General features: G+C 46.1%; 1 long non-coding RNA gene across 4 annotated transcripts in view; it reads left to right on the top strand.

Moving 5' to 3' along the window:
• The first annotated feature begins 2,116 nt into the window (after positions 1 to 2,116).
• The window catches only part of LOC102152844, a 30,376-nt gene continuing 16,618 nt past the window's right edge, over positions 2,117 to 15,874 (top strand). For 3 of the 4 annotated variants that reach the window (XR_005372433.1, XR_005372432.1, XR_005372434.1), the window contains exons 1-4: positions 2,117 to 2,248; positions 5,452 to 5,563; positions 8,700 to 8,773; positions 14,119 to 14,560. This is a non-coding gene — a long non-coding RNA (uncharacterized LOC102152844). The remainder of the gene's footprint in view (positions 2,249 to 5,451; positions 5,564 to 8,699; positions 8,774 to 14,118; positions 14,561 to 15,874) is intronic. The other variant, XR_005372435.1, reaches the window with a different exon arrangement.

Below are 15,874 nucleotides of genomic sequence, written 5' to 3'. Positions count from 1 at the left end.
CCTCTGAGCACAAATAAATAAAATCTTTAAAAAATAATAGTAGAGACTTCAACATCCCACTTTCAATAGTAGATATAAACATCCATATAGAAAGTCAATAAACAGTTGACTTGAAAACACTATAGATGGGCGGCCCGGGTGGCTCAGCGGTTTAGCGCCGCCTTCAGCCCAGGGCGTGATCCTGGAGACCCAGGATCGAGTCCCATGTCGGGCTTCCTGCATGGAGCCTGCTTCTCCCTCTGTGTGTGTCGCTCATGAATGAATGAATAAAATCTTATTAAAAAAAAAAAACACTATAGATGAAATGGACCTAACAGACTTCTACAGAACTTTCCCTGAGATGCTCAGGAGTCCCATGCAGACTGCATATTACAGAGGTGCAGGAGATGCTGGCAGGGAAGCAGAGGAATGAAACAGGGAGAAGAAGATGGATAGAGAACCATCCATCAGCAGGGCAGTGTTGAGTGAGGTTGCCGGATCTAAACTCCACATGGAAACAAGAGAAAGTATCTCTGGATGATTCCAGCTGAAAGGTGGGGGAGCTGGGGTATTTTATCCACCTCTTCTTGTCAGTCATAATTGAGGACTGTTCTAGAGGGTCCTTATTCCAGGCCATTGGTGGGCCATGAATGCTGGCAGAGCTGCCTTCTCCAGCTGCAGAGAATGCAGAGAGGCACAGACAGGGGCTCTGGAAGTCCGCAGAGGTGCACTGAAATGGAAGGCTGACAGTATCCATTGAAGAAAAAAATTGTCTTTTCAGTCAGGAGCTCCACATGTCCCGCCTCTCTCTCTGGAACATGATGCTGGCTGCCTGGTGGCAAGCAGCTTCCCTAGACATCCAGAAGGCAGTAGGAGGTCAGTGCATAGGCTGCACACCCTGGTTTGGTGCTGATACTGAAGGTTTAGTCAGTTCCACTCAGTTCCACTTCTGCTTTGCACCAGGCTGGGATGGTTGGGGCCAATGTAGGGATGTGAAATACAGGGGTTCAAGTCTTTGTCCAAGTTTTATCCAGATCTGAGATATTTCTCTATGCACATTGGCATTGACTTGACAGGAAATGGAGACTCTTTTCTGGAGAAATAGATGGGGAGACTGGCTTCTGGGTCAGGATGATGTTCTCACTCACTGTTCAAGAGTAAAAGAGAAAAGTGGCACTTAACGGTGCACAAAGGGGGTCCTGAACAACGTAGCATCCACCCTCCCTTAGGAGAGAGGATTTGCCTTCCCTCTGACCTGCCCTCCAGAAAGCCAGGCTCCAGAGTAGCTGCACCTAAGTCCCCAGAAGCATGCTGGCAGGGAATGTTCAGAGCCCAGGGAATGGGTGAGGCTTCAGCTTTTATAGAGACTGGGGGGTATGATGGAGATGAGATAGGGGAGGGGAGCATGCAAAAAAAAGAAAAAAAGGCCACAGGGAAATAATTTGGGTAGTCCTATGAGGCTGTAGGTTTTCCGACTAGAGATGGGGGCAGAAATCCTTGTTAAGAAATATTAATCCTTCTTAAGAAATCAGAACTATTAAGAAAGCAACTTTTCTATCCCTTGACAATGAGCAAAAGAAAAAGATCCTGCCTTGAGTCAAAGCAAGAAGCAGCTCTCCATGATACGTTTCTCACTGGCCTGACTTGACTCACTCCAGATGCTGGACTTCTACAGCAGCAGAGGTGAACATCTGTCAGTAAGTGGCGGGCCGTCAAATTTATAGGCTGTCGGTACAATTAAGAGAAACTTCTTTCATACTTTCAGTGCCATCTCCCTTCTGAATGGGGACCGTGGTGTCTCACCTGAAGCTCCCTCCCACAGATCCCAGGATGAAGCCTGCTTCTTCCACTGGGGTCCATCTCCCCTTCACTGAGGGACCTGACAGCCCTTGCTTTTGGGGGCCTCATTGAGGCATCACTGAAGTGGGTCCCCACTTGCATGACAGGCAAGGGAGGCCCTGATGAAAGAGAGCGTCCTGATGAGAACCCAACTCAGGTGCCTGTGGCTCTTTGATAAGAGGTTCCCAGTCTCTGGCTCCCAAGGCCATGACCCTCAGTCTGAGGGTTCTTACTTTTCAAGTGCACAGCCTCTCAGGACTCCCTCTGGCCCCCTCCTTGCTGAGGATTCCGAACCACTGTCCTGCTTCACAATGCAGGAATCCAGCACTAACCACCTGGGAAGGATTTCTTTGTAAATCTTCAAAATGCCACCTCTGTTGGGAAGCCAGCTGGATGAGTCTGCACCTCCCCTCCAGAAATACCTGACAAGGTAGAAAACCCACAAACACACACTGGGGTTGAGGAGACCTATGGGATCCACATTCTCTATGTGGTATCTGACTTTTCTTGGCCACAATTCTATTTTAAGGACCCTCTGGTGAATGAAATACAGGACGTGAGGCTACTTTGGTGTTTAGGATATGAAAAGAGAAGCGTACACAGGAAGAGAGTAGAGTCCATGAACTCAGTTCTGTCTGGGTTTCTCTAGCTATGAGCACAGCATGCCTAATATGCCAGGGAAGGCATCACTATGTATGGCTTCCTGTCTTCATGCCTCTGATTCCCTCAAACACACCCGTAAAAGTATGATGTCTGCCCCCAACTGAACGGCAGGTTGAAGGCCTCGACAGACCCTTCTCCTTACCTATCTTTTCTGTATAAGAATAATTTTAAAAGCAAATGAAAGAAGCTTTAGCAGTAAGTCAAGCAATAACAAGTCTGAAGTTTGGAGTTATTAGAATTAATGTGCTAAACCAAGCCAAGAGCCCAGTAACCAGAGTGACAGTGGAGTAACCAGAACCTTGGAGCTGGGCCTGGCATTTGTGGGGCCCTCTGATCTCAGAGCTATTCTCCCTGGTCATCAGTGGCTCTGACCCCCCCGGGCCCCGAAGAGCGAGGTCAGCAAATGTCCCTATCCTGGAGTCTTTAGTCAGCCAGATGCTGTTCTGGTTAGAAAAAATGGAATATATGTTAAATAAACAAACAATTGTATCATTTACATGTTATATGCAAATACTATTTATTAAATAAAATTTATTAAATCAAATATTTTATATAAATCATATTTATATGTAATATTTATCCATAATATAAATAAAAACAATATGTATGTTTATATACAGATATGACTTTAATTGGTATAATGTATGATTTTATTTTTTTTAAGATTTTATTTATTCATGAGAGACACACAGAGAGAGGCAGAGACATAGGCAGAGGGAGAAGCAGGCTCCCTGCAGAGAGCCCGATGTGGGACTTGATCCTGGGACCCTGGGATAACGACCTGAGTTGAAGGCAGATGCCCAACCCCTGAGCCACCCAGGCACCCCTAATGTATGATTTTAAACTTAGATATAAGCATGAATATTTAAAACCAGCCATGAGTTCTCAGTCCTTTGGCCCCTTCCTCACTACAGAGCAGAGAACGCTGTGAAGCCCAGAACTTCACCTTCATGACCTGCTGGGCTCAGCAGGGACCTGCCATTGCAGAGGACTCTGAGTGACCTGAGGAGGGTTTGAGGACCCCATGAATCAGCCGGTGCTGGAAGAGACATGCAGTGGGTCTGGGCCTTGAGAAGAGACATTTCCCCTCCAGAGTCCAGTTGGTGGCAGCGGCACCCCCTGTGGCTCCTGTCAGTAGGAGCAGCACTGGTGACCTCCGGGGAGTGTGTGCTTGCAGACAAAACTACTCCATGGCCTGGTCACAGCAGGATGTTATCCACCTGCCCAACTCTCACTGCCACTCATGGCCACTGGGACTCGGTTCTCAGTGGGAGGGTCTGTCCCTGTGAACAAGCTTCTGAGTATTTATACTTTAAGCTCTGGTTTCCAAGAGCCACCACTTACCAACAGTGACCCTTCCAAATGGTTCAAAAGTGGAGTCAGAACCAGAGGTTCACAGGGGCCAGGATGTGGGAGAGGACGAGGCCTGCCCTCTGAAAATGCAGATGGCCAGTACAAGAAGGAAGGGCCATTTGGCATCAGAGAGTTCAGAACAGGAGCTGCACAAACACGCTGCAGGCTTCCAGAGCAGGGTGGCAGCTGGGTGAGGTTTGTGGCCCAAGAATTGACAGGAGGAGGGGGCCTGTGCTTTTAAAAGTATCTTGGTCATGGATGGTGAAGGTGACATCTGTCTGATTTCCAGCTACAAAGATGTTAATACTCTGGCTGCCCCTGTAGGGGATGGTGACCCTCTCTTCTGCGACATAGTTAGGGAGACTGGAGATATTGAGCACACATGTCCCCACTGGCACCTAAGTGGGAAAGCCAACATGGTCATCCCCAAGCATCAATAGCAAGCAGGTAGCTCATGCAGTTTGCTCTATTTCTGATCAGAAAACAAAACAAGCTAACAGCTTCATCCTCACGGAAATGTCTGAGTTCAAGGCAAATGACTGAGAATGAAGCATGAGCCCTCCTTCCTCACCAGATTCAGAATAGCAGGAGGAAAAGGAGCAGAGCTCCCCAAGTCCTCGAAGCACCTCACCTCCAGCTGCCTCTCTGGCCCAGATAGGGTAGGGATGGGATATGAATCAGCTCCAGCTGCTATACCAAAATCCTAGAGCTGGGTGGCTTATACAACAGAAATTTATTTCCTCTCAGCTCAAGAGGCTGGAAAAGTTGGAGATCAAGGTCCGGTAAAATTTACTTTCTGGTGAGAGCACTCTTCCTGGTTAGCAAAAGGGCACCTTTTCAACATGTCCTCACATGGCCTATCCTTGGTGCTTGCATCCAGGAAGAAAGTGAGCTCCACAGTGTCCCTTCTTATAAGGACACTAATCTGATGGGCACAGGGACCCACCCTATGACTTCATTTAACCTTAATTATAGGCCCTATTTCCAAACACAGTTGCATTGCGAGTTAGGCCTTCAACATACAAATTTGAGGAGGACACAATTCAGTCCCCAGCAGATGAGCAGGACCAGGTTTCCAGTCACACAGCAGAACAAGTCAGCACACAGGTGGCTCCTTCCAGGTGTTCCCTGTCATACCCAGAGAATTTGTTCAAGCCTTAGGTGCTTCCCTGTTGAAAATGGGCCACTGTCACTCAGTTACTGTCCCAGTATTTTTAAGATCTGGGCACTCTTTTTATGGGGTTGGTTTGCCATCTAATGGCGATTTTGTGAGACTACAACCTAGAGTTCAGAGGTTGAGCTCCAGCCAATCTTGACTGTGAGACTTGTCACTCACATCCATGAAGCTAGCCCAGCCTCAGTAGGGAGCACAAAATGATTCCAGTCACCCAGGTGAAAACATAAGACTAACAGGTAACCAGAATAGAGAGAAGATATTGGTCATAGGAGAGTTATATGTGATCCATACAAGATGCCAAAGATGTGGTTTTGGAAAGGACAGGTGGGCCAGGAGAGAACCTGCAGGCATAATGGTGGTGGTGGGGGGGGGGGGGGGGTGTTGTACACAGAGGGCTCCTGTTCCAGATCTGTCACCCTAGCTTCTCTCTTCCCAACCAGATATGCTGCCAGAGAGGCTCTGAGATCCACAAGAAGTGCATCAGCCAGGAGGCATCTGGATCAAAAGCTGGTGAGGTTTGTGCTCCAGCTGTAACACCACAAGTGACCACGGGTAAACTTTTAGACCATTACTGACCAATAGCATCTTCTGTGATACTGAAACTGTGTGTATTTATGCTGTTCAATGGGGTAGACACTGGCCACATGTGGCTGTTGAGTACTTGAAATGTATCTAGTACAAGTAAGTGAGCTTTAATTTTAATTAATTCTAATTTAAGTTTGTATAGCTGGGTTTAGCTAATATTTGCCATGTGACAGTATAGTTTTTGACAGTAATAACCAGCACGATCACCAGGACAACCAGCTGATCATCACTGAGCACAGAGCCTGCCCCACAGCCACTGCACCAAGCTAGGAGTTGGAGTGTGGTTGTGTTCAAAGTGGATGAAACACATGGTGGATCTTTGGAAGATTCCCTGGTTTCTGCTGCTTCCTGGCAGACGATGGAAACTTTCTCTCCTGGAGACACGAAGAGGAAAGTTGTCCCCAGTCTCACCTCTAGAATAGGAGATGGAGACAAAACACAAATGTGTCCCATATTGACAATGTCTCACCCACGGTCTTCCCAGTGAAATCATGCTGGTGATCAAAAGGGGCTGGAAGGGCCTCACTCACTGAGCAGTGATCTCAATCCCAGTCCCATAGAACATGTGCAGCCCTTCACCATGGACTGTTTCCCTCACCCTGTTCTCTTTCTTGCTTTGAGCCAGAACACATGACCCAGAGGGCTAGAGCCCTGTGTCTATGGCCTGGGCTGCTCCTCCCTGACTTGGATCCTGCCCAGAGCCTGTAACAATCCACTGATAAGGGCTTGAGTGGTAGAGGCAGCACTTTGGGGAACGTGCAAAGCAATGATGGATGCGGATCTGGGCTTCCAGCTTCTGAACAGAGGGCACAGCCTGTCTCATGGGTGTGATCCAGGCCAAGGGGCTTGATGAAAAATGTAATGAAGTTTACCTTTCCAGTGAAAAAACCCTCAGAAGTCTCCCCATTCTTACAGGACTGGTTTGGTTTGCATTAGAGGGGAAGAAAAAAATTTTTTTAAATAAACACGTAGTGGTTTGTTGGGAATCTCCTGAGAAGATAATGATTTTAAACACTATCACTCCCCTCTGATAGATTCATGATGCTGAGTGGACAGAGAAGAAGGAAAAGTTATTGTTGATCATCAGATACTATTCTTGTGTTTCTTAGGGACTGAGAGATAGGACTTATGAAAGAAAGTTATCAAAATTTTCCCTCTTTCCTGTGACCTCCTTCTTGCTTCCAATTCCCAAATATATGTGTTTAAACTTCACATCCTATTCAAATAGTTTTGAATACAAAAGCTCATTGACCCCTGTCAAGAAAAATATGTTCAAAATAAAACTGGTAGCTTGGACCCAAAAACCTCCTGTGCCTCCCCAGTCCAGGTAACAGGGCCAAATAAGCTTCCTAAACTCTGCAGACTGCAAGCCCTGGAATGAGGCAGTTTCTCTCTCTCTCTGATACAGCTTCCAGAGATTTCCATGGCAGTCATGGAGATGCATTTTGTGAGTCTTCCTATAAGAAAGAACTGTTCAGCTATGAGGTGTACAGTAGGCTGACAGCCTCCAGCCTCCCTCACGACCTGCCATAGCATTGGAATCAAACCCACATTCTTTCCAGACAGCTCCCAACCATTGACTGAGCGTGGCAGAGGGGCTAAGGTCTGGCCAATTCTGCCCAGTGGTGGTGAGGGGGCCCTTCCCCTGTGCTGGGGGCTTTCCCATTGGGTTGAGTGAGACTGTCGGGGTTCTCCCTATCCAGCTCTGCGTCTTCCTCCTTAGAATGTATGACCTTCTAATGAACTTCCTAGCCCTCTCACCTCCATCTCACCACCTTCTTCCTGGAGAATCCAAATGGATGGATATAGTTGATAGAAGGGAGGATCTGAGAAAGCAGGTAGTAAAGATAGGGCTGGGACAGGGTCACTTAGTACCCAGAAGGTAATCAGGATCCCCATCCGTAGCTGTGGAGGCTCAATTGCCAAAAGAAGGTGAAGGAAATATGCCAATTGGTGGAGATGCTGGTGGCTGCAATGATTCAGGGATCCGGGAAGGAAGGATAGGGCATTCGAGGCAGTAATGCCAGCAGCTGGCTGTCAGGTTGCATTGGTCCTAATGGGCCCTGAGGATAGTTAAACAGTTGAAAAGCAAGTGTGAAGGCCAGAGGCCATCCTTAGCAGTTTAGAAAAAGCCTTCTTTTTCTGCTTGTGGAAAGCAGAAAAAAGCCAAAAACCAAACTCAGAACTTAAAAGCCTGAAAAAAATTGAATGCTCAGCTGAGACTAGGTTGTCAAGCCACAGTCAGATCCTGGTTGGGAAAACCTGGGACCCTGCACATGAATGAGGAAAAGTGGTAGAGGGTGCATGATATTTTACTCTCAAAACTAATAAAATACTGTATGTCAATTACACCTCAATTTTAAAAAATGAGAAAGTGGTCTACTTACTCACTATTCCTGGGAAACACTCCATGCTTTTTCAGTTTCCACTTGTTTGCTCACATGACTTCTCATCTGGCACTGGGTTCTGAGAACAGAAAAGTTACCCCAGACAGTCCATGCCAGGAGGCCAAGTCCACACCATCAACTGGTAATGGATTGAGAGCCCAGATATGTGCTGTCCTTGGACTGAATTCTCTGCAGGTCAAACAGTCTTAGTTTTCTATTGCCTCCTCCTTGGGGCGCCTGAGTGGCTCAGTCTGTTAAGTGTCCAACTCTTGGTTTTGGCTCAGGTCATGATCTCATGAATCGTGAAATCGAAACCTGAGTTGGGCTCTATGCTCAGTGGGGGGTCTGCTTGAAGATTCTCTCCCTCTGACCGTCCTCCTGCTCATAGGCTCTCTCTCTTATACATAAACAAATCTTTAAATATATATATAATTTATATTATAATATATATATATATACTGTCTCCTCTAACATTTTCTATTATAGTATTAAAAACCTTCATATCAGCATGTTACTTTTTAAAAATTATTTGAAAAATGACACTTTTAGAAAATATAGATGGAAAGTTAGTGTATCCCTTGTTATCACAACTGTCTCCTGGCTGTGCATCTGTCTGAAATTCCAATTGTTTATATTTTCCTTTAAATTCTACAAATTTTTTAATAATACCCTAAAAATTTTCTAAGACCCAGCTTTACTGCTTCATCCTTCCTTAGGTCTTCTTTGATTCCTCTGGCCAATATCCTCCCAGAACACCCAAGGAACCTGTGGCTCTACTCTTCCCTTTGAGGTACATTTGCATAGTCGTTGTTGGTGTACATGTTTTACATTCTCTTCAGCACTGGAAACTGCCAGAAAGTAAGGATCATAGATTCTATAACCACAGTCCCGGCCATGCACAGGACAGTAGACTTTAGGTGTTTCCTTTTTCTCATATTTAATCAAAGAAGAAAATGTCTATTCTTAGGGAATGAATCACTATTCACGGAAGGACCAATAAATAAAGGGTCAGTGAACCAGTCGCTTGTGTTTTTAAAGTCTGAGGCAATAAACTTTGTGTGGAAGGGTCAGGGGAATTAAAGGCCAGATGGATGAGCACCCCTTGTAGACTAAGGAGCCTTAGTCTACAAGGAGCACCCCTTGTAGACTTGGGGGTGGTTTGGAAAACTTCAAGGTTGTGGTTGGGAGTGGCTGATGTGAGGAGAATAGGAACAAGGACAATGCCTCGGGGTTCCCAGATGGTTAGAATCAGGGGACAGTTTTGGAACAGCATTTGGGCAGATGGGAGGCAGTGTGGGGGAACGTCGGGGAGGATGTACTGTGTGTGAGGAGCTGAGGATGAGGACTCAGGAACCCATAGAGGAGCACAGATGGAAAACGCCCCTTGAGAACCGCGTCAGCACTGCCCCACCCTCCTTCAGAGACATCCCCCCCCACCCCACCCCAGCCAGTACTGGGACTTAGCTCTGGAGCCGGCAGACAGGAGAGATAGTGATCTGCAGCACCCTCTGTGGCTGAGGAGAGGATAGTGGCGATGTTGGTGGTCCTCCCCACCCCCACCCCCCACCCCACCAGGCACTGGTCTCACTTGCTCTTCTGGAGTCTGACTTGGGACCTTGTATGACCCATACGACTGGAGTTCTAGACCCTCTGACAGCTTGACTCCTCAGGCGGTGTAATTCCATTTGCATGGTAGTTCCTAGCAATTACAGTTACGTGAACAGATATATAACATTAGAGAAAAATATGATTCTTCCAGGACAATAATTTCCTTTTTAAATGATGATAATAGCCTTTTTAAAACAAGTTAATATTCTCATAATATTCCTTCTCTTCTTTGTTGGTTGGTCAAGCCAGACTATTCTAGTCATACTTTTAAATAAAGAATCAAATCTCCGTTTCCATTCTTGGGTTAATAGTACTTCCAGTTTCCTTTTTTTTTTTTTTTTCTGATTTTTTTTTCACTGTTACAATTAGTTTTTTGTGAGGGCTGACTGATTTGTTGATTTCTAACTACTTTAATTACTTGGTTAGGTGTTCCAAGGAGGATTTTTTTTTTTAAGTCTGGATTATTGCTACATATTTTACGCTTGCTACTGCCTTCCCTACATCCTGTATGGTCACTGGTTTTATCTCTGGTATATTCATCATCTCCAGATGGTTGTCTAGTGCCTCATTCTTTTTATTTGTGACCATGGAGTTATTGAGTATGCATTTTCCTTGTTTGTCTGCATATTTTTTTTTGTCCTGGAATTCAATACTGCACTATGCCCACATCTGAAACAAACAAGCAGATCAACCAGCATGAACAGCTGCCCCAGGTGCTGCCCGCAGGAATTCTCAGCAGAGACTCTCAATAGGGAGGTTAAGGGGCTGTTCCTTGGCCCACAAGGATGGGATCCCTTTGAGGTGTAATACCAGAAAGTGCCTCTTCACCCATCCTCTTCAGACAAAGCCCTCAGAAAACATCACCAAAGTTTCCAAATGTCTGCAATTGTGAATTAAAAGGACTAGGTCTCCTCTAGGGGCCTGAAAAGCATTCAGCCCCCAATATACATGTGAATCATGTTATAGGCTTCTTTGAAAAGATCAGCATCTCGGTCCCACCAGAAACCCCAGGAATCCAATCTCTGGAGGTGGGCCCAGCTCCCAGGTTTGTTGTCACTTATAACCAATGAGGCTTGGGAGCCACCGAGCCAGGCTATCCAAAGTTGGCTCAGGAGTTGTAACTGCTGTGGAAATCCTTCCTGACACCTGGGACCAAGGTCTCTCTTTGAAGGGGCAGGTGGAGCTGGCACTGGTGTCAGAATAGACTGGGAAAAGGCAACCCCAGAGGACCCACGGGACGAGGAGGAAGAGCGGTGTGAGGAGGCTTTCAGGCAAGCGTTAGCATCCATCCGTCCAGCTGCTGTGGCTCTGTTTTATCGGACTTCTGTGCTACGTGTGACAAATTGGCTAGGACAAATGGTTTTACAAATCTGATTATCTTGGAAAAGGTATTGAGTTTTTCTATCAAGAGCAAAATAATTTTGTTGTCCATTTCCTTTTTCTTTTCTTTAGAAGCTCTTACAACTTGAGGGTTATTTCTCCTTGACAAACTTTCAAGCCTGTCAATATGGTTGTTAAATTGCACTGCTGTCTGAATTATGGAAATTAAGTTATCCGCTTTTCTGCTTGGTCTCTTTCCCTAATTCTGTAAGTCTGTTCCCTGTTACCTTTATTCAGCTGTTAATGACTTCCGGTTTGTGTCTGAGGTTCTAATTGGATCACGCATCCTTTGCGAACTGAGAAACGAATTCTTTAGAGCTTTTAGGTAGGAAGAGGTGAGAGCACAAATGCCCTGAGCCACCTAGGGACAAGATGCCCCTCACCCTGTACATCTCTTCCTTCCCCAGGCAAGTGGATGGATGGGAGCGCTGACCCTAAGCAGGAATAGAGCAGGGAGATATGGGGAGGAGGGTCCTCTAGGCTTCCTGCTGTGCCCTCCTACCTTCTTCTATTGTGACTCATACTACTTCTGCATCTGGAAGAGCTTCTATGACTCCTGTCTTCCTTTCTCACTTGCTTGATTTCCCCCCACCCCCACTTTCATTCTTTTTTTCCCCCTCTCTCTCTCCCTGCCTTTTTTTTTTTTTTTCCTATTATATTTAGCAGGAGAACCCAAGCTATGCAATCCCACTGCTGGATTGGGCCATCACAAGGTCCAAGCAGAAATTTCTCAGTGTTAAAGTTTTTCTTAATCTCTGATTACAGTCCTGGATTCATAGATAACAGCAGGAGAAATGTCAGCGTTTTCCTTCCAATTTGGCAAGGACCAAGAGCATTTCGGAGGGATTCTAGGAATAAGGAATGTGTCAGTAATGAAGGCTTGAGCCCTTGAAGAACATCACCCCCACATCAATGTTCTTAATGTTTTCTTGCCTTAACCCAGACCCTGCCTGACTGGGCTCCAGGGCTGCTACCTCTACCAGCTGCTCCTTGCTCGTAGCCTTGAGCGTACTCTTTCTGTCTGATGAGTCCAGTTGCTGGTGTTGAACTGAGCCTTGCTCCCTCTTCTCATAAGCTCTGCTTTAACACCCTACTATCACCCAGTCCAGTCCCTGGGCTTTCAGGGCTGGGTTTAGCACCCGTGTTTGCAGCATATGCCTACAACCATTTACAGCTAGGCTGTTCAATTGACATAACAAGTGCCATAAATGACCTGACCACACTGAGAGGGGAGTCCTTCTTCTCCTTCTCTTTGTCACTGTGGATGGTCATATATTTCCCCAAGGAGTTACTCTAGTTGGGGCTCAGATGAGGAAAAACAAACAAGACAGCCAGTCATCATTCTCCAGTATACATCTGGTCTATTACTGGAGAGTAATGAAATCATCTGTCAATGTTCAATGACAAGTATCCTTTACCATCCCTCAACCATATGAGGCTACATCCTCAGGGCTTCTCAAAATCTTCGAGCTCCTCCCACAGTTACCCAAATTGATTAATGGGATAAGGCAGATTATAAACTCCACATTCTTCCACATCATGTGAATCACTGTGGGGAACATGGGCTGGTTTGGGTCACACAGGCATCCATTGACTGGTATAACAGCACCTGATGGTTTTATTCTAGTGACCTGTTCTCTCTTGGCTCTCAGCCCTTTTCCCCACATGATGGTACTGAGTCCAGCCCCTGTTCCCAGAATGGGACCATGACCCACAGCAGATCAATCAGAGCCTTTCACTTCCCTGGCCATTGATTGGTTCTGGGATCAAGCCACATTTGAAGTAATACCCTTAAATTCTCTGCCCCCTGAACCTATAAATTCCCACTTTACTTGAGTAGTTCTGGGTTGAGTTTGCTGTCACTTGCAACCAAAAGAGCACTGATGATCCATCCATAGAGCCTGATGCCTGAGAGAGCATTCCCTGGGTGAGGCCAGCTGCCAAGAATGCAGGAGCCTTGTCCCCAGGTTCAGCTCTGGAAGCAGCTGCTCTGACTGGAAGTCTCCAAGGAAAGAAGTCTCTGCTAGGAGATTGGGTGGGGTGGGATGTGTGAGGGCAAGATGGGTCTACAAGCAGCCACCAGAGTGTGCCTCCAAACCTGCCGAGGGACCCCCAGCCCCAGGCCTCTGCTCTGACTGCCTTCCAATCCGGGCCTGCTTTATGCTTCTTCTTCCTCCGTAATAAATTCAGTCACGCGGCCATGTGCATCACTTTCCAAGTCTAGTCCAGACTCACCCCATCTCATTCTCATCAGTACCCAAGGCTCTGCCACCTGCTTTCTTCCCCCCTTCCTTCTCTTTTCATAGTCCATAGTAGTGGTCAGCCCAGGGCCAAGTCCTCAGTCCCAGCACTCCCACAGACCCTATCAAGCCCTCACCTTAAGGGCTCCTCCATTGAGTTTCCTCAGCACATCGCAGGTCTCAACTCCAATGATGCACAGAATCCCTGGAAAGGACTAGATGAGAAAACCCAGCCTGGGCCCATCTGCAGCTCCTCTGATTGAATTGCCCCTGGGCTGTACCCAGGCATCAGGAGTTTGTAAAATTCCCCAGACATCGCAAAGGTGCAGCCACATAACATAGGTGTGTTCACAATTTCTGGAGACACTCCAAGTGTGGCCCTTTGTACCTGCTAGTTCCATTTAATGGCAAGTTCAGACACAGACAAGAAGATCCTCACATGGCATTGCAGACTATGTTATCCCTTTTCTAAAAACCTTCTGGTGGTTCCCATAGCACATAGAATGGTTTGGAAGGCTGTGTGAGATGTGACTCCTGCCTGCCTCTCCACCCTCCATCTGGGAGCACTCTCTTGCACACTTGGGAGCCAGCCCCACTGGCTTCATCCTGCTCTCTCTTTCTGAGAACATCTCTTCACATGCCTGACTCCTGCTCAGCATTCAGTTCTTGGAATAAACATCCCTTCTTCAGAAGGGCCTTCTCTGGCCTTCCTAACTGAAGTAGGTCCGCTCTGCAGTCACTCCATCACATTGTCTTGTTTTAAAGCATAGCACTGAGCACTATCTAACATTATCTTGGTTTATTATGTATTTAATGCCCATCTTCCCTCAGACACAACACATACCCCAGAACGTAAGTCCTGACAAGACAATAATTCTTTCTTTTCTTTCCCCTCAATATCCCCCAGCAGTTAGTGCCTGAGAACACAAGGCACACTCAGCAAAACGGGAAAGGGAAAGAAGCGCCCGCCAGGAGCAGATGGAGGAAGAGCAGCAGACCTCAAGTTCTACCGCATGGTGGCAGCAAGTGCCCGGTCATCTGAAGGTTCTACTTCACCCCGGGAGACCACAGCATCTGTAGAAATTGTCAGCCAGTGAGGCGCGTCTAGATTTCCAACCTCCTCTATCTGTCTAAAGAACGTATAGGAAGTGAAGACCAGCTGTCAAATCATTGAAAAGGACTTTAGGACTTTAAACTGTCCTTGCTTAGCCTCAATTGTCCTATCTTTATAATGGACATATTAATATTCCTTCAAAATATATGACATCATTTGAAAACTGGCTGCAAAATAATTTAAAAGGAAAGGTTCCAAATGCTTCAGAAACAAACTACGGGGAAGACTTTTTGAGGTGAGGATAGAGACCAGTGTTTGAGGTGGAAGTGAGCTAAGGTTGGAGCTGTAGGACCTTCTAGTTTACTCATATTTACTGAGCAACTCCTATCTGCCTAACCATGTTGCTAAGCATAATTGGGGATACAAATTTGCACAAATAGGCTTACCACAAATAGGCTTTAATAATTATTATTATTATTTCCAACTGTGAGTTCCTTTATTTTTCGGTAAAACATTCCCACATATTTGGAAAGACAAAATGAATACATGAAACATGCAGAGATAAAGTGCTAAACTTTGGGAATATACAGAGCTAAAAATTAAGACAGTGGCACGAAAGGGGGAAAGAAGACAGGGCTTGGAGAAAGATGACCTGGGTTCAAATCTGTTTGGGTCTCTGTCCGTCATTTAATCTCGAAGTATCTGCTTTCAGCACCTGGCATGGGGCCCCACACATGACTGGTGCTCCATACCTGCTCTTTGAAAGAATGAATGCATTTGTAAAGTGGGAACAATAAAATAATGCTAGTCCCTGTGACTGCAAGGATTAAATGAGATCATGAATTCAAACAGGCTTTGTAATTCATAAAATGCCATGACATATTATTAAAAGCTAATTGTATGGCCAAACAATAAAAAAGGCTAAAGTAGGGGGTGCCTGGGTGGCTCAGTCAGTTAAGCATCTGTCTTGGGCTCGGGTCATGATCCTGGGGTCCTGGGATGGAGGCCCACACTGGGCTCCTTGCTCAACCGGGAGTCTGCTTCCCTCTCTCCCCCTGCCTGCTGCTCTGCCTATTTGTGTTCTATGTCTGCCAAATAAATTAATTTAATTTAATTTAATTTAATTTAATTTAAAAAGCTAAAGTAAGGATGAAGGGGTCACTGTATACCAACGATCCCAAGGAAGGCTTGTCCGAGGTGAGGAGGAGAAATGAAGTTCTAAATCAAGCTTCTCCACCACTGCCAGCAAATCCGCATCCAGGAGGTGCCTACCAGGGAGCGGGGGCAGATTGTGCCCTTACTAAGAGGGGAGGCCTGTTATTCAAGAATAGAGGTCAGAAACACTTCCCCTGTGGCTAGGTCTTCTCCACACTGCTTGGAGTTGTTTTCTACCAAATTGGATCTGATCATATTCCTGGTAGGACCCCTTCTGCCCTCACCTCACACACATTAGCATCCTTAGAAGAAAGGCTCTCCATCCATTCAGAATCTTATTATTGCCTCTATAATTATTATAGTTATGACTATGACAATCATTATAAAGAAAATCATCCAAATGCAGTAAAGCAGAGGAAGGAGGGGACCCTATGGCTCTGAGCACAGTCACAAG

This window comes from Canis lupus, chromosome 17, assembly GCF_011100685.1.
Source record: "Canis lupus familiaris isolate Mischka breed German Shepherd chromosome 17, alternate assembly UU_Cfam_GSD_1.0, whole genome shotgun sequence".
NCBI classification, from domain to species: Eukaryota; Metazoa; Chordata; class Mammalia; order Carnivora; family Canidae; genus Canis; species Canis lupus.
This window is presented reverse-complemented; position numbering and strand designations above follow the sequence as displayed.